Consider the following 22,525-nt stretch of genomic DNA (forward strand, 5'->3'; position numbering starts at 1 on the left):
AAAACCTGCAGCTATAATCCTGTGAGCTTTTGTCTCCCTCAACCCAAAGTCTGTGTTTTTGTTCGGGTATGATGTGGAGGAGCCAGTATTGGGCTGGGATGGACAATGGTAAAAATCACACAACACCAGGTGATAGTGTCACGTGAGTTTTAACTTTCTTCGGGTAGGTGTGAACATTTGCTTTAATTTCTGATGAGTAACAGAACCACACTCAGTGTGGCAGCAGTCCCTGTTCCAGTCTGAAAACATATTTTAAGTCAGGCACTTGACCCCATTCCTGATGAAGGGCTCTGGTCCGAAACATCGATTTTCCTGCTCCTCGGATGCTGCTTGACCTGCTGTGCTTTTCCAGCAACACATTCTCAACTTGACTCGATGCTTCCAATGATCAGATGAAAGAATACTGCCCATGAAGATTGCCTTAAAGGTGATCTTGAGTTCATGTTGCGCTACATGTAACCCCACCACACTGTTCTGAATCTGTAAAATCTTCCTCACTGTCCTGTTTTGATAAATTGTTATGATCTCTCTACCTTAATTAGTTTGTACAGTTTTGGATTACATGTTGTTTTTGTTAGACCTTCGGCACCCGACTCTTATACCTAACATGTCATTCCAGTCATTTGGTTTGTCTCCAGCACCATCTTATTTTTAGTTTTTTGTAATTATCTCTCTGCCTCATTTAATCGGATTATAGGTCATCTCTTCACTTGTTATTCTGCTGTTGGCAGTTTACTCACATCGTCTGACACTTCAGATCACCTGCAGAGACCTATTATTCAACACTCTACTCACACCATTTTGTATGATCTTTCTTTTCTCTGCCTATAAGTTCTGTGTCTGTGTGCTTCTCTCTCCCTTCACCTGATGAAGGGGCTATGCCCTGGAAGCTTGTGATTTCAAATAAACCTGTTGGATGATAGCATGGTATCATACGACTTCTGACAGATGAGAGAAAGCTAACATAGTTCTTTTATTATTTCAGACATTGAGTCCGATATAATCCGAGGTATAGATCTTACTTTAGACAATGCAATGAGGATCCAGTCCCCAATATCCCATTTGAACCCATACAGAGTTCTCCAGAAATATACAGAGTGTATGAAATAGGATCAGTGTTGAACCATACAGCCCCTTGAGGCTGTTCCAACTCTCAATACGATCATGGTTGATCTGTTTCACATTCTTGTCTAACTTTTATTTGCCTGTGTAATGAGGATCCATCTATTTCTATCTTAAGAACATTCAATGACCCTACCTCTACCATCTTCAATGCAATAGGGGCGGAGAAAAGGAGGACCAGGAGGCTGCTGGGAAGGTAAACAAACCGTTTAAAAAGCTGATATGTTCAGGCAATGGCTGAACCCGCGACACGACACGTGTAGTCTCCTCCTCTAACTAAAAAAAAAGATTCTGCAGTGTATTGATAAGGTAAGGATTTTCTGTCCTTTTTATTTTATCATGTGGTAGGTTAGAAAAAAAACCTCTCTTTACTTTTTCGTAACTTTAGTCTCAACTTAGATCAGGCTTAAGATTCAAAATAGCAGGAGATCTTGGACCGGTGCTATGCTCCTCTTGCTCAATGTAAGAGCTCAGGGCCACAGCAGATGTCCCTGGCTCCTTCACGTGCAGGAAGTGTGTCCAGCTGCAGCTCTTGTTTGACCATATGACGGCTCTGGAGCTGCGGATGGACTCACTTTGGAGCATCCGTGATGTTGAGGAGGTCGTGGATAACGCGTTTAGTGAATTGTTCACACTGCAGATTAGGATTGCTGAGGGAAAAAGGGAATGGATGACCAAAAGGCAGAGAAGGAGCAGGAAGGCAGTGCAGGTATCCCTGCAGTCACCTCCCTCCAAAACAGTTATAGCATTTTGGATAGTTTTGGGGGAGATGGCTCACTGGGCGAAGGCGCAGTAGTCAGGTTCATGGCACCGTGGCTGGCTCTGCTGTTCAGAAAGGTGGGAAAAAGGGTGGAAAGGCTATAGTCATAGGGAATTCAATTGTAAGGGAAGTAGATAGGTGCTTCTGTGGTCAACAGCAAGACTCCTGAATAGTAGGCTGCCTCGCAGGTCATGGGTCAGGGATGTCTTGGATCGACTGCAGAAAATTCTCAAGGGGAGGGTGAACAGCCAGTTGTTTTATTACCAATGGTATAGGTAATAAAAAAATGGGATGAGGTCCTACCCAAAGAATTTAAGGAGTTAGGAGGCAAGTTAAAAGGTAGGACCTCAGAGGTTGTAATCTCAGGATTGCTACCAGTGCTACATGCTAGTCAGAGTAGAAATGATAGAATATTCAGGATAAATGCGTGGCTTGAGAAATGGCGCAGGAGGGAAGGGTTCAGATTTTTGGGACGTTGGGACTGGTTCAGTGGGAGGTGGGACTATTACAAATTGGATGATCTACAATTGGGTTGGACTGGAACCAATGTCTTTGGGGGAGCTTCTGCTAATGCTGTTGAGGAAGGTTTAAACTAACATGGCAGGGTAATGGGAACCGAATGAGGAGGTTAGTTGACAGGAAGGAGATAGCAACTAAAGCCTGTAAGGAACTAGATAATGAAGTTGGTGTGACTAAGGGGAAGAGTAGGCAGGAATCAGTGGATGAACATGGAGGGACTGGTGGTCTGATGTGCATTTGTTTTAATACACGAAGTATAGTAGGTAAGGCAGATGAACTTAGGGTTTGGATTAGTACCTGAGAGTATGAATTTATTGCTATTACTGAGACTTTTTTGAGGGAAGGGCATGATGGGCAACTAAATATTCTAGGATATAGATGCTTCAGGCAGGAAAGAGAGGGAGGTAAAAGGGGTGGAGGAGTTGCAAGAAGATATCACAGGTGTGCTGAAGGAGGACACTATGGAGGACTCGAGCAGAGAGGCAATATGGGCGGAACTCAGAAATAGGAAGGGTGCAGTAACAATGTTGGGGCTGTACTACAGGCCTCCCAACAGCGAGCTTGAGATAGAGGTACAAATATGTCGACAGATCATAGAAAGATGTAGGAGCAACAGAATTCTGGTGATTGGAGATTTTAATTTTCCCAGCATTGACTGGGATTCACTAAGTGTTAGAGGTCTGGATGGAGCAGAATTTGTAAGGAGCATCCAGGAGAGTTTTCTAGAGCAGTATGTAAATACTCCAACTTGGGAATGGGCCATACTGGACCTGGTGTTGGGAAATGAGCGCGGTGGTTGAAGTTTCAGCAGGGGATTATTTTGGGAATAGTAATCACAACTTCACAAGTTTCAGAATACTCATGGACAAAGATGAGAGTGGTCCTAAAGGAAGAGAGCTAAATTGGGGTAAGTCCAACAATACCAAAATTCAGCAGGAGCTGGGGAATGTAGATTGGGTGCAACTGTTTGAAGGGAAATCCACGTTTGATATGTGGGAGGCTTTTAAAGAGAGGTTGATTAGAGTTCTAAAAGAGCTATGTTCCTGTGAAAATGAGGGACAGAAATGGCAGATTAGGGGACCATGGATGACAGGTAAAATTGTGAGACTAGCTAAGAGGAAAAAGGATGCATACATAAGGTCTAGGCGACTGAAGACAGATGAAGTTTTGGAAGAATATCGGGAATGTAGGACCAATCTGAAATGAGGAATTAAGAGTGCTAAAAGGGGTCATGAGATATCCTTAGTGAGTAGGGTTAAGGAAAACCCCAAAGCCTTTAATTCATATATAAGGAGCAAGAGGGTAACTAGGGAAAGAGTTGGCCAGTCAAGGACAAAGGAGGAAAAATATGCGAGGAGTCAGAGAAAATGGGTAAGATTCTTAACAAGTACTTTGCATCGGTATTCACTGAGGAGCGGGACATGATGGATGCTGAAGTTAGGGATTACTCTAGGTCAAGTCGGCATAACGAGAGTGGAAGTGTTGTGTATTCTAAAATGCAGTAAGGTGGACAAGTCCCTAGGACCAGATGGGATCTATCCCAGGTGAGTGAGGGAAGCGAGAGAGGAAATAGCTGGGGTTTTAACAGATATCTTTGCAACATCCTGGAAAATGGGGGAGGTCCCAGAGGACTGGAGAATTGTTGATGTTGTCCCCTTGTTTAAGAACGGTAGCGGGCATAATCCAGGTAATTACAGACCCGTGAGCCTGATATCAGTTGTAGGAAGCTACTGGAGAAGACACTAAGGGATAGGATATATACCCATTTGGAAGAAAATGGACTTATCAATGATAGGCAGCATGGTTTAATGCAGGGAAGGTCATGTCTGTCACAAAGCTGATCCCTTCTTTCAAAAAGCTGTTCCTTTTCCCAAGGATACTGTGTCCTTGTTTTCTTTACGAGGGGTAGTAAACGGGACAGGCTCCGATTAGACTAGTTTGGTACAGAGAAAAAAGGGTTTTGAGAGGCCTTTTGTTCATATGTAAACAGCTGAGACTTTAGGCAAAAGTGGTCATGTTTTAGAAGTGACCTGTATAATGAAAGGGGAGTGGTCAGCTCTCTCGCTGAGCAGTTCAGTCCAGAACGAGTTGGGAGTTCAAAGAAAGCTGTGTGGAAACAGGCTGTCTCTCTCTCTCTCCTTCTGCCCTTTTAACTTTAACCTGTGAGCATTTGCTGCCTTTGTACTGTGTTTTAAAGGGGGTTTGCTTATTGGGACTGTTATATACATACAGAACAGCATAATTAAGTCTAGTTTGGATAGACTGAGTTCTGTAGGAGTTCTTTATTCTGTTCTTTGTGTTTCATTGTGCAATTTTGTGAATTAAGTTTTGTCTGTTTTAAACCTCGTAGTCAACCTCGTTAACTTACTCCAAGTAATTTTCACTGTACACTTACTGAAACAAATTGCAAAGTTATGGTCTGAGCTGCCTGCTTAAGAATATTTTGAGTGGTCTGGCCTGGTGCACAACATGGCTTACAAATTGTTGTGGTTCTGTTCGCCGAGCTGGAAGATTTTGTTGCAAACGTTTCGTCCCCTGGCTAGGTGACATCATCAGTGCTTGGGAGCCTCCTGCGAAGCGCTTCTTTGATGTTTCCTCCGGTTTTTATAGTGGTCTGTCCCTGCCGCTTCCGGTTGTCAGTTTCAGCTCTCCGCTGTAGTGATTGGTATATTGGGTCCAGGTCGATGTGTTTGTTGATGGAGTTTGTCAATCCACATTCATCCACAAACTCCACCAACCACTACAGCGGACAGCTGAAACTGACAACCGGAAGCGGCAGGGACAGACCACTATAAACACCGGAGGAAACATCAAAGAAGCGCTTTGCAGGAGGCTCCCAAGCACTGATGATGTCGCCTAGCCAGGGGACGAAACGTTTGCAACAAAGACTTCCAGCTCGGCGAACAGAACCACAACAACGAGCACCCGAGCTACAAATCTTCGCACAAACTTTGAATGGCTTACAAATCTAATAGAATTCTTTGAAGAGGTGACAAAGTTGATTGATGAAGGAAGGGATGTAGGTGTCATATACATGGACTTTAGTAAAGAATTTAATAAGGTTACCATGGAAGACTGTAAAGAACTTAATTATATTTGTCTTGTCTAACAGATGATAGCAGATTGCATTGTCCCTCTGGGGTAGGGCAAGGAGGTTGTGTCGCAGTGACTAGCATTCCTGCTTCTGAATCAAAAGCTACAGGATCGGTTCTCACTCCAGCATTTGATGGCCAATGACTAGGCTAAACATGCCGACTATAAATCTGTAAATTCTCCAAAATATCCATGCCAAGCAGTTAGAACAGGACCGTGCATTTCCTGGAGTACCATTCCTTGTGCTATAGCTCCTGACAACTAGGCATTCGACCTGTTCCATGAAAGAACAGTAATGGAAACAGACATACACACATGCTTTGTCCTGCCTCATGCACCATATTGGTGTAAGAAGGTAAGGAAAGGGCTGGGAGGTGATGGACAGACCATAAGGTAATGAGGGAAGGCATGGAGTGCCTTGCATTTTCTGCCGCCATGCTGCCTTTCCAAAAACGGGGATTTGGCGATCAAGCCCATCCCCGCCACCACCAGCTCTCTCCAGAGTTCAATTGAGTTAGTGAAGTTACCAAATAATGGCCTTTCCCTCCCTCCATTGACATCTCTCAGCAGTGATATGGCCGTCCACTCCATAGGGAGACTACTAGGTACAACATGGCTGCCTCCTGGCAGGTGCCATGTTTGGAAATCTTTCCTTGGATCCGAAGAAGGAGGTTAATGGACAGTGTTATTGGCACCACCAACCTTCGCCAGCCACTGCTGTCCCTAGCACATAGCCCAAAGCCCATTAGCCATGCAGGCGCTGCTGCCCTCAGAGCTCCAATTATCTATTGGCGAGAGTGCATATCCATAGCTGTGCTCTTTTCCAATTGCTCTCCCAACAATGGCCAATGTTTCTGGTGGCCCTCCTCTCGCTCGGCAGCTCCTAGAAGTGGGCTGTTATCCCTAATGAATTGGCTGGAAGATGTGGTCCCTCGTGTGGTTGAATGGGTCTCTTCCTGTTGGCTCCCCTCCCCCAGCCCCAAGACGGGAATCAGACCAAATGTTTCACATTCAAAATGAATGGGATATTCAGGTGAATGAAAACCTCTCTCTTTCTAACAATCACAGGCCAACATTTTACTGCTGTTCAGTGAGGCAATCTTGATATGGGTTTGACAGACCAAACTGAAGATGTGTTTGAATATTGCGCACTGACTGACTGACTGATGCAGATAAATTTGATTTGTGACAATGTAATGTTTCAAAGAAACCGCTTCTTGCTTTTCGTTTCATATTCTGGAACTGTAGGCTCATCATATCCAACTAAGCCTAGGTTGCTGAGAGGATTTCACAGTCTACCTTGTAGCTTCCCCGATGGGCTATGTATCATTCAGCTGGAGAAATCAGAAGGTATGAGGTTTGATCCACGTACTCCTCAGTTGGTGGATCTGAGCCATAATCAAAATCCATCTCATGAAACTTGGCTGAACAAAAAAAGAGGACAGCACAGCAAAGGGTCCGTTTATTACAGTTTTTACACAGACCCTCAAGGAATCATCATGCACACTATAGTCTGTTTACTTGCTATCTATGTGAGATACTAAGTGGAGGCAGAGATGAAAATTAGTATAGACCTGGTTCAGGACTAATGGCAAGCCTTTTAAAAATGAATGTGTGAATTAACTTTATTGTCACATGTACACTGAAAAATGGGCAAGTCACTGTTTATGGCATCATCTTTGGTACATAAATCCCTCAGAACAGCTTTTTCAGTTGCAGTTCAAGAAAAAGAGAAGATGTGGCCCCTAGAGAAGTAAAAAAAAGAATGTCCACATTGCAGATTTAGGAATAAATTATACAATGGACAGAAAAAGTGAAGAGAAGTGGCCATCTGACATGATAACAACGAGCGTCCCTGAGACTGGCAGTCCACACAAGACCGTGCCAGGTTGAGAGATCTCCATGTACTGCCCGAAGACCGCCATGCTTGGCCATTGGGTGATCACCCCGCCAGGCTGAGTCAACACTACGCCAGGCTAAAATAGTACCAAACTGGGCTGAGAGGACACCATACCAGCCAAGAGGACACCACACCAGGCCAAGATGGCACCAGGCCAGGCCGAGACAATACTATACCAGGCCAAGAGGTCATCACACCGGGCCAAGAAGTCACCACACTGGGACGAAAGCGCACCACATCAGGCTGAGAGGACACCACATCAACCCGAGAGGGCACCATACTGGGTCGAGAGGGCACCATGCAGGGTCGAGACGGCACCACCCCAGGCCAAGAGAGCACCACTCCAGGCTGGGGGGACATTGCGCCAGGCTGAGAGGGCACCATGCCAGGCTGAGAGGACACCATATACCCCCTGATGACCTCCAAGCTAGGCCGCTCGGAGATTGCCAAGCCAGATTAAGGTGACGCCATACTGAGCTGGCAGGTTGCCATGCTGGGCCAAGAGGCTACCTCATCAGGTCTGTGCTGAGGCCAGGAGTTCTAAGGCCGAGGGTTCTGAGGCAGCCAGGTCGGAGGCCAAGAGTTTCAAGGCCTGGAGTTCCAAGACTGGGAGTTCTGAGGCCAGGAGTTCTGAGGCCAGGCATTCCAAAACTGGGTGTTCCAAAAAGACCTTGATATTTAGCCTGTCCATGCCCCTCATGATTTATCTTTTGATTTGGCACTTTTGGAATTTGAAATCAACATTGAAATTAATAACTCGTAAAATCATGAGGGGTATGGATAGGGTGAATAGTCAAGATCTTTTTCCTGGGTTGGGGGTGGGATCCAAAACTAGAGGACAGAGGTTTAAGGTGAGAGGGGAAAGATTTAAAAGGGTCCTTAGGGGCAACCTTTTTCATGCAGCGGGTGGGTTGTGTATGGAGTGAGCTGCCAGAGGAAGTGGTGGAGACTGGTACAATTACAACATTTAGAAGGCATCTGGAGAGTATATGAATAGGAAGGGTTTAGAGGGATATGGGCCAAGTGCTGGCAAATGGGACTAGATTAGGTTAGGATATCTGGTCGGAATGGACGAGTTGACTGAAAGTCTGTTTCTATGCTGTACATCTCTATGATTCCATCAGTTTATGACTCTTGATCTGATCCCATGCCTCTGATATGTGATATGCTGGTTTGGTCTTAATTAATTCTTTCTTCATTTGTCCACTTAGCATTCAGATAGCCAGAATCACATCCATTCACACCCGTATGTTTCAACCATTATCACAAACCTTTAACCTCTCTTGCTATGCACACTATTAAAGATCTTTCTTTAAGTTCATCTACCCTCCTTTGATTTGTTCAGGTACGATTACATGGTTAGCTTTTCTCAGGTCTCATAAGGGGCCAGCAAGTGGAAAGGGTGGACAGAGACTTATCGGGGTCTGTGTGATGTGGGATATGGTGAGATTTGTGACAGAATTAAATGAGAAGGCTTGCAAGGCCCATTTTGATTTCAGTGGCATCTCACTGGAACTTTTATTCTTTTGAAGATCAAGAGAAAATCCTGGCCTGTACCATCATGTCCAGTGGGTCCCTGCCCTGCTTGGAAGCTATCATTTTCTGCCTGTCTGCCATTGATTGAGGCCAATTTCTGGAAATGTGCAGGGCAGTTCTGGACTGACAGTGTTTGTCCTGGTGCACAATGAGCTTTTTAAAGATGGCGTGAGGGTTTGGGATGGTGGAACATTCTGGGATATCCACTTGGAGAACGATTGTTCTCAGAAAACGCTGGGTATGATAAGGCAAGAATCAGACATGACAGACACCATGTCTGGTGGGCAGCACGGTGGCACAGTGGTTAGCACTGCTGCCTCACAGTGCCAGAGACCCGGGTTCAATTCCCGCCTCAGGCGACTGACTGTGTGGAGTTTGCACATTCTCCCCGTGTCTGCGTGGGTTTCCTCCGGGTGCTGCAGTTTCCTCCCAAAGATGTGCAGGTCAGGTGAATTGGCCATGCTAAATTGCCCGTAGTGTTAGGTAAGGGGTAAATGTAGGGGTATGGGTGGGTTGCGCTTCGGCGGGTCGGTGTGGACTTGTTGGGCCGAAGGGCCTGTTTCCACACTGTAAGTAATCTAATCTAATCTAATCACCATTGAGTGAGTTAGGTAGTTAATGGGTAAGTTTGGTAAGACCCGGTGAGAGAACCCACTGGACTCACAAATAATCCACCCAAAATGAAAGGGTAGTACGGAGGCTCAGTGGTTCACAGCACCAGGGATCCGGGTTCACTTCCACCCTGGGAAGCCTATCTGTGTGGAGTTTGCACATTCATTCTGGTGTGTTTCTTCCCACAGTCCAAAGATATGCAGCTTAGGTAGATTGGCTGTTTTAAATTGCCTATAGTGTCCAGGGATGTACAAGCTGGTTGGATTAGCCATAGGGAATCCAGTGTTATAGGCTAGGGAGAAGGGATGTGATACTCTTTGGAGGATCAGTGTGTACTGGATGGGCCAAATGGCCTCCTTCCACATTGTAAGACGTCTATGATGTCTTCGCTAAAATATCATAAGGTTCAGCCCACGAGCACCCATTTCTTTCTCCACAGATGCTGCCACTACATGCTGTGTAATTCCAATATTTTATGTTTTGCTTTCACTACAACAGGAAAGCAAATAAATGTATAAACATGAAGCTAATATCAGAGCTCACAACAAGTCTCATTCCCTCATCACCCCTGTTCCTGCTGACCTAGGTCAGTTCCTGATCAAGCAATGCCTTGATTTAAAATTCTCATCCTTGTTCCCAAATCCCTCCACAGTCTTGTCCCCTCCCTGTCTCTGCAATGTCCTCTAACCTCACAACCCCTTGCGATACCTGTACTTACTCAATTATGGCCACTTGTCCATTGCAAATTTGATGCACCATTGTCGGCCATGCCTTTTGTTGCATCAGCTGTAAACTCTGGAATCCAATCCCTCTTTTCACCTTTAAGATATTAGAGAGAATAAAAAAGTTCTCACTTGAAACAAAGTTTTGGTGCTTACTCTCTATGTGGGTGTCCGACTTTATTTTGCAATGTAAAGAAGTTTTAGAAAAACACTACATAGAAATCAGTTATTGCTGTCTTTGTAGATGCTTTACAAAAAAAGCTTTTTAATATCCTGCTATCAGATGTTCATTTTTGCCTTGAAAGTCAGAAGTCACGCCAGAGAGTTGAGGAATTGAGATAGGTCTCCACTAGATCCATTTTGTTTGGCTGGTCTGAAGTTGAAAAGGGTCTGTAACCACTTGAATGTCTAACACTCCTACTGCGTGCGGGTGCCTGTTTCCAGGCTATATTCCTGCATGTCCACAGTCTCTGGAGAGATGCGACTGCAATTATACTGAGGTCTGCTGCAGAAGTCCAACGTTAGGTTGCCTCTCCTGGTGTTATACCTTTCCTGACTGGCAGACTGAAGCTCTTTGAGAACTGAGGTTTGTGAAGTCTGTTGCCTCACATCGCACTGGTCTCTGAATTTCTTTGCCACTTAGATCATTGGCTGCTTTGCTTCATTCTAGCTAACCCCATTTGCAATTTGTAGTGTTGTAGATTACTGCTTTAATCGTTAACCTTAAATGGTAATTCAGGGCAGTGTTGGTAGACATCAATCTCTTGTGGATTGATTGCACTGTTTTCATAGCAACATTTTTCAGAGCTTCATGTTTAACTCAATAGTTATCCATGTGCGATTCTGATACGGATGGCGACGTGTTTGTAATTTGTAGAGCTACATGAATCAATGACTCAGATTGATTCATGGCTCCTTAATAGTGGTACCATTGTGATTTAAGCTCCAGGCAAGGCAGTGAACAAGCAACTGCAGCCCCCACAAGCTGGAGGCAAGGCGACAAACAGCACAAAGCTCCCAATTCGGAAAGGCAAAGTGCTCCAACAGAGCAGACCCCATGTCTCATCTCTTCTCCAGTCATCTCTTCGAAGGCTAGGCCCATGCACTGACTGAATGGGTGTGCACGCACAAGATGAGTCATAGGGTCACACAGCCTGTCGAGTCTATGCCGACCTATCCCACTTGCCCCGTGGCCTTAAATATTATGACATTTCAAGTGCTCGTCTACATGCTTCTTAAAGGTTACGAGGGTTGCTGCCTCTATTACTCTCTCAGGGTACTGAGAAATTGGCACAACCAGATAGTAAACATTTGGATATTTGAACAATTGTGACAAGATTTAAGATGTTGTTGCCCTCTCCTGAGATTGAGAGTATGGTTAGTTTGAATTATTTTAGTTGTTGCACCTTGAAATGAATTTGCGAGAGTTGTATGGAGGTGCAGTACAGCTGTCTGTGTGCAGTCAATGTTATCCCTCAACCACTATTGTTGCCCTTCTCACTGGAGGACCCCTGAAGACGTCAATGCAAATTCACAAATCTGCTACCACCATACACAATCATTTTCTTTGCAATTTGTCTCTTAATATTTTTATAATCATTGTGTAAAGCATTCCCAACCATTCTGGTTAATGTTCCTATGATATTTCCTCTGGGTTTGATCACAAGAGTGTCTTCTGACTCCAGGTGGGTTGGTAGCTCAATCTTCTCCCATGATGGATATCTACTGTAACAGTTTTAGACTGCTCTTTCTTGAACAGAACAATTATGGTCTGAGTACTTCACAAGAGGTCTCACACAATAGTACAAACAGTGAAAGTAGCAATTTTCTGAGCCAGAAAAATAAAATTAGCAAATATTCCCTTCTCAAACACATTTCAAGGTGAAAGTTATAGCAGGGATATACTCTAGTCAAGAGAAAGGTTAAACAAATAATTATAGAGCATCCATTAACAGATGTAGAAAGTACTACTCGAATCTAAGCATTTTGCTAAAGACTTTAGATTGCCAGGGAATTAAGAGTAATTTGAAGGAAAAAAATCAGAGAGCCAGTGAACCAGGCTTAACCCTTTACGTATCCATGTTATTCTGCATGAAGCTGTTACTACAGTTTGAAAACCTTTTCTCTATGACTGCCATTATTTGATCCTTTCTTGGTTAAAGCATTACTGAATGGCATGAAGGTTAGGTAAATGAGATTTTGGCTGTTCAGATATCATCTCAAGAAGTGGAGGCGCCAGTGTCGGACTGGGGTGCACAAGGTCTGAAGTCACATGACACCAGGTTATAGTTCAACAGGTTTATTTGAAATCACAAGCTTTTAGAGCTCTGCTCTTTCATCAGGTGACGAAAGGGCAGCACTCCTAAAGCTTCTGATTTCACAGTGGCACAGTGGTTAGCACTTCTGCCTCACAGCACCAGAGACCCGTTTTCAATTCCTGTCTCAGGCAACTGTCTGTGTGGAGTTTGCACATTCTCTCCATGTCTGTGTGGGTTTCCTCCGGGTGCTCCGGTTTCCTCCCACAGTACCATAATGTGCAGGTTAGGTGAATTGGCCATGCCTGTAGTGTTAGGTGAAGGGGTAAATATAGGGAATGGGTCTGGGTGGGCTGCTCTCCGGAGGGTCAGTGTGGACTTGTTGGGCCGAAGGGCCTGTTTCCACACACTAAGTAATCTAATCTAATCTAATCTAAACCTGTCAGGCTATGATCTGGTGTCATGTGACTTCTGATGATGTCAAACAGGACGTTCAGTGGTCTTGGATGCTCTCCAAAAGCAAAGCTGGGGTTAGTGGAAGATTTCAGGACTGGGATTGATAATTTTATTTTTGTTAGGTGAGGTTATTAAGGTTTGCAGAAGAAAGGCTGGCCAAAAGTGTTAAAATACAGATCGACAACAATTCAATTGAATGATGAAGCAGTTAGAAAGGGTTAGATGGTCATGCTGTTATATAACTGTCTAAGTACACTTTCCACCCTTGAATATGCGCCCCAGTTATGTCTTCGATAAAGGGGTACAAGCAGGAGCACAACACAAAGGTTGAGGTTGTACAGGACATTAGTGGGCCCTCTTCTGGAGCACTGTGTCCAGTTCTGATTGCTCAGTTTTAGGAAGGGTATTATTAAGTCGGAGACGATTCAGAAAAGATTTGCGAAGATGTTACTGGAAGGTTTGAGTTAGAATGAAAGGCTAGGACATCTTGCACTGGAGAGAAGGAGTTTGAGAGGTGACCTGATAGAAGTTTATAAAATAATGAGAGTTATAGATAAGGTTAACGGTAATTGTCTTTTCCCTAAGATAGGGAATTTCAAGACCAGGGGGTGCATTTTTAAGGTTAGAGGAGAGAGATTTAAAAAAGACATAAGAGGCAAATTTTTGAGTCAGAAAGTAGTTTGAGTATGGAATAAATTTTCTGAGGTAATGGTGGATGCGTGTATTTACAATGTTTAAAAGACATTTGGATGGATACATGAATAGGAAAGGTTTGGAGGGATCTGGGCCAGGAGCAGACAGATGGGACGAGTTTAGTTTGGGATTATGTTCATTTGGACTGGTTGCACCGAAGTGTCTGTTTCCGTGCTCTATGACCCTATGACTCTATGACTAAGCAAGATCAATCTTCAAGCCAATTGCAAAAACTGTATGATAACAAGGCTCTTTAGTGAGAAGTGAAGGCATTTGGTAAAGTTGCAACTTCTTTAATGAAATTGAAAATCATATGACACCAGGTTATAGTCTCAGGACGAAGGAGCAGCCAGCACTCTGAAAGCTTGTATTTCCAAATAAACCTGTTGGACTATAACCTGGTGTTGTGTGATTTTCAACTTTATTCACCCCAGTCCAACATCAGCATCTCCACATCATTCTTTAATGAAAGTTGGAGATTGATTGCATCCCATAGATTCCAGTTCTTTGAGCACAGAATGATGACTGCAGAAATATTATATACATTAGCTAGGCTCAGCTGGTTGCACTCTTATCTGAAATCCCAGCTCGATTCCATGGTTTAAGGTGTGTATCACTGGAATTCCCTCCAACTGAACTTTATGAGATATGAGAAAAGCCCATGGACACAAATACCACAAACAAGCCATCAACACAAACACACAGACGTGGGTTAGACAGTGTGGGGTTAAATTCAGATATTAAATCAATGGCTCAGCAAAAGGAAGCCAACATCAGTTGGCTGTTAACATGGGACAATGGTGCAAGCAATTGTCATTATCCGCCATTGCCTGATACAATCAAGACGTTAAGAACGTAATGCTGCGGTATTGGAACTGGCCATTGGTACGATGACGAGCTCCCAATGAGAACAGAAGTGGATAATTCAAACCTTTAAATGGAAGTAAAATACTGGGAGCTGAAAAGATGTCATGCCGGATTCAAAACATTCATTCTGATTTTCTCTCTCTTCAGATACTACCGGACCTGCTGAGTTTCTCCAGCATTTTTCTATGTTTGCATAAGACGAACTTTTGTCCACACTGAGGACAAGTGCTGTCTCAAGCAGCAGGCGAAGTAATGGTAAGGCCCTAGGGAGTGTTGCTGAACAAAGAGATCTTGGAGTGCAGGTTCATAGCTCCTTGAAAGTGAAGTCGCAGGTAGATAGGATAGTGAAGAAGGTGTTCGGTATGCTTTCATTTATTGGTCAGAGTATTGAGTACAGAAGTTGGGAGGTCATGTTGCAGCTATACAGAACATTGGTTAGGCCACTGTTGGAATATTGTGTGCAATTCTGGTCTCCTTCCAATCGGAAAGATGTGAAACTTAAAAGGGTTCAGAAAGGATTTACAAGGATGTTGCCAGGATTTGAGCTATGGGGAGAGGTTGAATAGGCTAGGGCTGGTTTCCCTGGAATGTTGGAGGATGCGGGGTGACCTTATAGAGGTTTATAAAATCATGAGGAGCATGGATTGGATAAATAGACAAAGTCTTTTCCCTGAGGTGGGGGAGTCCAGAACTAGAGGGCATAGGTTTAGGGTGAGAGGGGAAAGATATGAAAGAGACCTAAGGGGCAACATTTTCACTCAGAGGCTGGTATGTTTATGGAATGAACTGCCAGAGGAAGTGGTGGAGGCTGGTACAACTGCAACATTGAAACGACATCTGGATGGGTATATGAATAGGAAGGGTTTGGAGGGATATGGGCCAGGTGCTGGCAGGTGGGACTAGATTGGGTTGGGATATCTGGTCAGCATGGACGGGTTGGACTGGGGGGTCTGTTTCCATGCTGTACATCTCTATGGCACTCTGACTGTATTACTGTGAATCGGTCATGCTGTCTGGACTGGGTTTCCCGTGGAAAATGACTGCGTTGTTTTGCTGACCGTTATCAGATGGACTGGATGTGAAATACACTGAGGGCAATTAGCACTCAGACATTCTGAACAACGTCAGCAACAGGCAAACATATGATGCGGTAGTGATATGTTTGATGTGAATCATTATAAAAGGAGATAAAAATTAAAAGGACTTTACCACATTTTGATTGATCAGCCTGACTCAATAGCAGAGGGAGTAGCCATGTTGAAGATTATAACTGTTCCGGCCTATCATTGTGATCTTTCTTTGTTTATGGAGCTGGGGGATCTGTAGATATGGGAGAGGATCATATATGGTCAACCAAGCTTGTTGACCTACAACTCTCATCAGATCAACCAACTGTGTGAGGGTTTGTAATTTATCAGCCAAATTTGAGGAGCATTGAGGCTAAGAGCTTAAAGTAACTTTAGGGGAACAATCAAATCCAGGGGGGTTTGAGTCTGAATCGTGTATGATTTGCCTGTTGCTTTCTCAGGAGATAGTGAGGATTGCAGATGCTGGAGGTCAGAGTCAAGAGTGTGGTGCTGGATAGGCACAGCAGGTCAGGCAGCATCCGAGGGGCATCGAGAATCGACGTTTTGGGCATACGCCCTTCATCAGGAATGAGGCTTGTGGGCCGGGGCTAAGAGATAAATGGGAGGGGGGATGGAGTTGGGGGGGAAGATAGCTGAGGAGGTGTCTATCACATTCCCAGCTACCTTCACCCCCAGCCCCACCCCCCTCCTATTGATCTCTCAGCCCCCTTCCCTCCCCCACATTCCAGATGAAGAGCTTACGGCGGAAATATCAATTTTTCTGCTCCTCGGATGCTGCCTGATCTGCTGTGCCTATCCAGCACCACACTCTTTTTCTTATAAGTCATTGTGTCCTTGCATATTTTCTGTGGATGCTGAGGTCAAATAGCAGAAGGAATTAAATTGGATAAACTAATCACATTGTTATGTCTTTTAGATCAGTTTTATATTAGGGGGTTTATTTTAAGAAATAAGTATATGGTCGAGTCAAACCCTGAAACTGTCTAAGTTTGTGCTTTATGAAAATACTAAAGTGCATGAACCGTTGTAAGGGGAAATGGGAAGTGAAATGAGTAGGTATCATTTGGTAGCACTTGCACCTCCACTGTGGGCTCAAGTTCTGCCTTATTGAGTGCTAAATTTAAATGAACATTACCTGCAGTAATGAGGCAGTGCTGCATTATTAGAGATGCCATCTTTTAGACGGGATGTTACATTGATGTTCTACCCTCTCAGCTAGACCTGCAGGTCTCTCATGCACTATTTAGAACACCAAGGGAGTAGTCCCTGCCCAATATTTATCCCTTAACCAGCAATTGCTTAAAAACAAAACTATTGTATTGGACCACTATCACAGAACCACTATACGGAAACAGGGGCCACAGTCTAAGGATATGGAGTAAACCATTTCAGTCTCAGCTGAAGAGATATTTCCTCACCCAGAAGCTGATGAGCCTGTGGATCTTGTTACCGCAGAAGGTGGTCAAGGCCAAAATAGTAGGAGAAAATGAGGACTGATACACTCCTAATGGAGGGCTTGTGCTCGAACTGTCATTTCTCCTGCTCCTTGGATGATGCCTGACCTGCTGTGCTTTTCCAGCACCACACTCTTGACCCTGAAGGCCAAAATATTGCCTGATTTCAGAAAGAAGTTGGATAGAGCACAAGGTCTGAAAGGATCAAAGGATATGGGACAAAAATGGGGACAGGCTATTGAGCTGACTGTGAATGATGAAGCAGGCTCAGAGGGCTAATTGGCCTACTCCAACTCGTATTTTCCATATCTCTATCACCTTGTGCAAGCTTACTATATGGTAATTGGCTGCCATATTTCCTGCATCACTACAGTGGCTGTATTTCAAATACTGGCTACTAAGCGTTTCAGGGCATCCTAACTAAACATCGAGATGCATTCCAGGCTAATTCTCCAATGTAATTTTATAACAGTGCCAACTTCATTGGCTTCATGCCACCCTTCAAATGTAGTCCCATCTACCAGGTCTAATGCTTCACATATGAACCCCAAAGCCATGACTTTGAGATCTGGGAAAAGCATGTTTTGGGGAAAATTGCGGCCTCTTGTACAGTGAGGTGAGCCTGTCGGGTCAGCACATCTCAATAGTTAATCTGGTTTTGTGGGATTAATTCTGTCTTTTTGCCACCAATTAACCTCAAGTGGGGCAGACAGAATCTAGCCAGAGGCTTCGATTCCTTTTAATTCGGTTCTTATGGAAGTATCTTACTAAGTTGGTTACACAGAAAGTCGTAGATTCAGCAGTATATTTTATGATGCCATTACACAATGGAAGTGTTCATTCACATGTATATTTTATGAAGTTACTGCATATTTAGTTCTGCATTCATACAGTTTCATACAGAGAGTGTGGGCACTATGCACAGAGCCTCCAAGATGCTAACAATTACCAAGTTTTTTTTGGATTAGTGCTGCAAATCAAGAAAGGACTGTAGGATCTCATTAACTGAAGAGCAAAACTGGTTTGAACTGCCGAGGTCTGTGTGTGTGTGTGTGAGAGAGAGAATTTACAGCTCAGAAGGGCACCCTCAGGCTATTATGCCTCTGCCAATGCTGAAGTTATCCATTCCAACCTTACCAAGCCTTGTACACTCGTCCTTTTGCAAACAAAAGTGATCCAATTCTCTCGAAATGGTGCTCAGAGCTGTGCCTCTCTAGCTATGTATGTTAAAGAATTCTATGTTCCAGAAATGATCTATGTGGGAGAAATAAATAGTCATCTCACTTCATTCCTACTGGTGGTAATCCTGAACCTTTGGTTCCTCAGGATCAAATCACTAAGTCTAGGGAGAGGAACCATTTGTGCTGTGCAGTCATTTGGAACAAGAGCCCTGAGACTTGTCAAACTTTGCTACTTAAAACTGAAATAATAAATTGTTTCTTCTCCCTCTGACTCTGGCCTGTGGTGCTATGTATTTAATGCTTCCTGAACATTTCTGCCTTCAAAATGCTATTCAATTCCAGTGACTGTGAACAATTGAAAACCTTTTCTAGTACTGCATCCTTCAAAATTCTCAAACAAATATGAGTCCAGATGAATGTCCCTGCGCTTTCTTCAAAACGTTGCACAAGAATCTTTCAAGCCGTTGTGTAAGGGTATTAGACACCTGGGGCAACCTTACAATGACATCATGGAGCTGCACACTACTGAGTATAAATACTAAAGAGTGGTGGAGCTAGCACAGTCTGGAAGGATACTTGACTAGCTCAGACTAATGTCCTCTGTTCTCTTGAAGATACACTGAGTGCATATGGATATGATGTCACAAAGCTAGTCCTTTTTTCTAAAAGCTGTTCCTTTTCTCAAGGATACTGTGTCCTTTTTTTTTCAGAGGGTCATAAACAGCCCCAGCTCTGATTACACTGGTTTTGTTTCAGAGATAAAAGAGTATTGAGAGGCCTTTTTGTTTGTACATAAACAGATGAGACTTTAGGCCAAAGCTTTTATGTTTAGAAGTGACCTGTATAATGAAAGGGGAGTGGCCAGTCCTGGAAACTGAAATTAAGCTTAGCAGTTCAGTCCTGAACTAGTTAGGGAGTTCAGCAATGGGCTGTGTGGAAACAGGCTACTAGACTCTCTCTCCTCTGCCCTTCTAACTTCGACCTGTAAGCCTTTGTTTCATTTTACTGTGTTTAAGGGGGTTTGCGTATTGGAACTATTGTATATATTCAGAACAGCATAATTAAGTCTAGTTTGGATAGACTGAGTTCTGTAGGGATTCTTTATTCTGTTCTTTGTGTTTCATTGTGTAATTCTGTTAATACATTTTTTGTCTGTTTTAAAACCTGGTAGTCAACCTCGCTAGCTTACTCTGGGTAATTTTCACTGTACACTTACCAAAACAAATTGCAAAGTTATGGTCTGAGCTGCCTACTTAAGAATATTTTGAGTGGTCTGACCTAGTCCATAAATATGAACACAAGATAAAAATAGATTAGTCCTCATGTATTATAATATAAGTCAGAGCCTTATAGATCTATGATTATCACATATCGCAGTTTAGTAAATAGTGTTACTTCGCAATTGAAGACAATCTTGAGCTGGTCTTTTCCTCGATTCGTCTGTATAGCTCTGTATGCTTTAACAAAACCTCCCTATTTTATATGCCATTGTCGTTGAAATAAAGGCCAACATTCAATTAGCCTTCTCTCTTACCCGCTGAACTTGGATGTCATCACTTTTTGTGATTCATGGACAGGATCCCCTCTATTTTGTCACTTATTGCAGTCTTTCTCCATTTGTATAATATTCAGTTCCTCTTTTCTTCCTGCATAAGAATAGTGCATAACCTCACATTTACCCACATTATACTCCATCTACTGAGCTTTTCCACATTCACTTAACCTGCCTATATCTCGCTGCACTCTTTGTGTCATCCTCACCACTTGCGTTCCCAACTATTTTTGTGCCACCCACATAAACTTGGCTTTAATACATTGACTTCCCTCCTCCAAGTTATTAATATGTATTATAAATGACGCAGTTGTTGTGCGTATGTTTGCTGAGATTGGAAGTTGGTTTTAGATGCTTTGCCCTCTTTCTAGGATTCATCCTCAGTGCTATGGCAGCTCCTGTGAAGCCCTGTTTTTCTGTTTTAGTTGGAATTTATTTGGTTTCTTTTCCGCTGCTTCCAGTTGACAGTTCCGGTTGTTCACTGTAGCGGTCAGTATATTGGGTTTAGGTCTATGTGTTTGGTAATGGAGTCCATGAATGAGTGCCATGCTTCTAAGAATTCTTTGGCTGTCCTCTGTTTGACTTGTCCTATTATTGTTGTGCTGTCCTCGTTGAATTTGTGGTCCTTGTCATCTGTGTGTATAGCTACTGGGAACAGCTGGTCATGGTGTTTAGTGGTTAGATGATGTTCATGAATAAGGATTGCTAGTTGTCTGCCTGTTTGTCCGATATGATGACAGCCAGCCTTCTCTGACCACTGGGATTCATTGCAGCCCATAAACCGATAGCCACGCTTGAACAACAACTCACTAGAACAAAAAGCACAATACCCATCATGTGCAGGACAAACACGGTGTCTAAGACTCTATTCAAGGACTGCATGAAACACTATATCGGACAAACAGAAAGACAACTAGCAATCTCCATCCACGAACACCAACTAGCCACTAAATATCACAACCAATTGTCCTTGATAGCCATACGCACTGATGACAAGGACCACAAATTCGACTGGGACAACACAACAATAATAGGATAAGCCAAATAGAAGACAGCCAGAGATTTCCTAGAAGCATGGCATTCATCCCCAGACTCCACAAGAAACACATTGACTTAGACCCAGTATAGTGGCCACTACAGCGAATAGCTGGAACTGGCAACCGGGAAGCAGCAGGAACGGAACCGAATAAATTCCAGAAGGCACAGGACAGCAGCACTTCACAAGAAGCTCCACAGCACTGAGGGTATCACTCAGAAAGGGGATGAAATGTCTGCAAACAAAACTCCCAGCTTGGCAAACATACCCACAACAACTGAAACCAGCACCCGACTACCAAATCTTTACATCAACCTTGATTATAAATTATTTTAGCCCCAGCACTGATCCCTGTGGCACTTTAATGGTCACAGGTCACCATTCTCAAAATGCCTCCCTTCTGCATATCCCAACACACTGTCTTCTACTCGTCAGCTTTTCGCCATCCATGCTAGCTTCAACACTGCAGGCTCTTGTCTTATTAAGTAGTTTAATATGTCATATCTTATCAACACCTTTGAAAATCCGAAGAATTTGGAACATAGAAAAATTACTGTCAAACTAAAGCTCCCAGCCTTGTCCTTATGCTTTCCTTAATTGCTTTTTTGCATTTCCACATGCAAGTATGTTCTTATTTCACCCTCACAATCATATAGTTGAGAAAACAGTGAGAGAGTGATAGAGTGAACAAGAGAGATTAGTTTGTGACATGCTTATTAAATATTCAAACTCCAAACGCTATTGGAGAGAGCTGCAGGAGTTTATGTTTGGCAGTATCTACTTGTGAATGGATAGATCATACTTTCCAACTCCCACTGACACATAAAAAGTCAACATGTAGTCAACCTTAGTAAAGTCAATTAATATAAAGTTGTTTCAGTGGCATTCAGTGAGCATTATGAACAATTTTGACCAGGTAAAGAAGGATATTCTGTTTCCTGTAGTTGGTATCTTAGTAACTAGGGTCACAATTTCAGAATTGTCGGTCAGAGAGATGGGAGTGAGATGAGGAAAAACTGCTTCATTCAGAGAGTTGTTAAGATTTAGAATGCGTTGTGAGAGTGGTGGAGGTGGATTCCATAGGAGGTTTCAAAAGAGAGGTGGATACATATTTGGAAGCGATTAATTTAGAGAGCTACAGAGAAAGGGCTGGAGTGTGGGACTAGTTGGGTAGCTCTTTCTGGACCTGGTACAGACAGGATGTTCGAATGGTTTCCTTCTATACTGTAAAATTCTATAATTCCATGGTTCACTCTTGACTTTTGACTTCATCAAGATAAGATTTCCAAATGTATCACTACTTACAGCAGATGTTAAAAGTCAGGAAGGAAAGCCCTTCCTCATAACCTCCTACATAAAACACATCCCAACTCCTGTAAACCGGACTTTCTAGCAGAGAGTTGGTAGATACATTAATAAGAATTCTCTGCCATAGCAATGTGCAATGTTCGACTGTCTCATCCCAGCAGATCAGAATCCTAAAGCACCGTCGGTATTTTTAACTTTTAATTTCAAAGTGTGCTTTTCTTTTAAAATAAAAGAGAACTTCTACAGGCAAAACAAAAACTAAAGATGTAGATTCATTGTTGTCTGGCAAAGTCCTGCATGGGATCCATGGAATATGTTAGGGAAATTTCAAACAGAGAGGGAGATTTGATGGCAGAGATTAACAAGAGGAC

The 22,525-nt window shown here is 43.3% G+C and overlaps 1 protein-coding gene across 3 annotated transcripts in view; it reads right to left on the bottom strand.

Annotated features, from left to right (window-relative positions):
- ncam2a (neural cell adhesion molecule 2a) overlaps positions 1–22,525 on the bottom strand; it is a 1,585,154-nt gene that overhangs the window by 1,351,191 nt on the left and 211,438 nt on the right. The gene's annotated exons all lie outside the window — the stretch shown is intronic.

Source organism: Chiloscyllium plagiosum, unplaced genomic scaffold (genome assembly GCF_037043375.1).
Source record: "Chiloscyllium plagiosum isolate Xiang-an unplaced genomic scaffold, Cpla_swu_hap1 HiC_scaffold_12, whole genome shotgun sequence".
Taxonomy (NCBI): Eukaryota; Metazoa; Chordata; class Chondrichthyes; order Orectolobiformes; family Hemiscylliidae; genus Chiloscyllium; species Chiloscyllium plagiosum.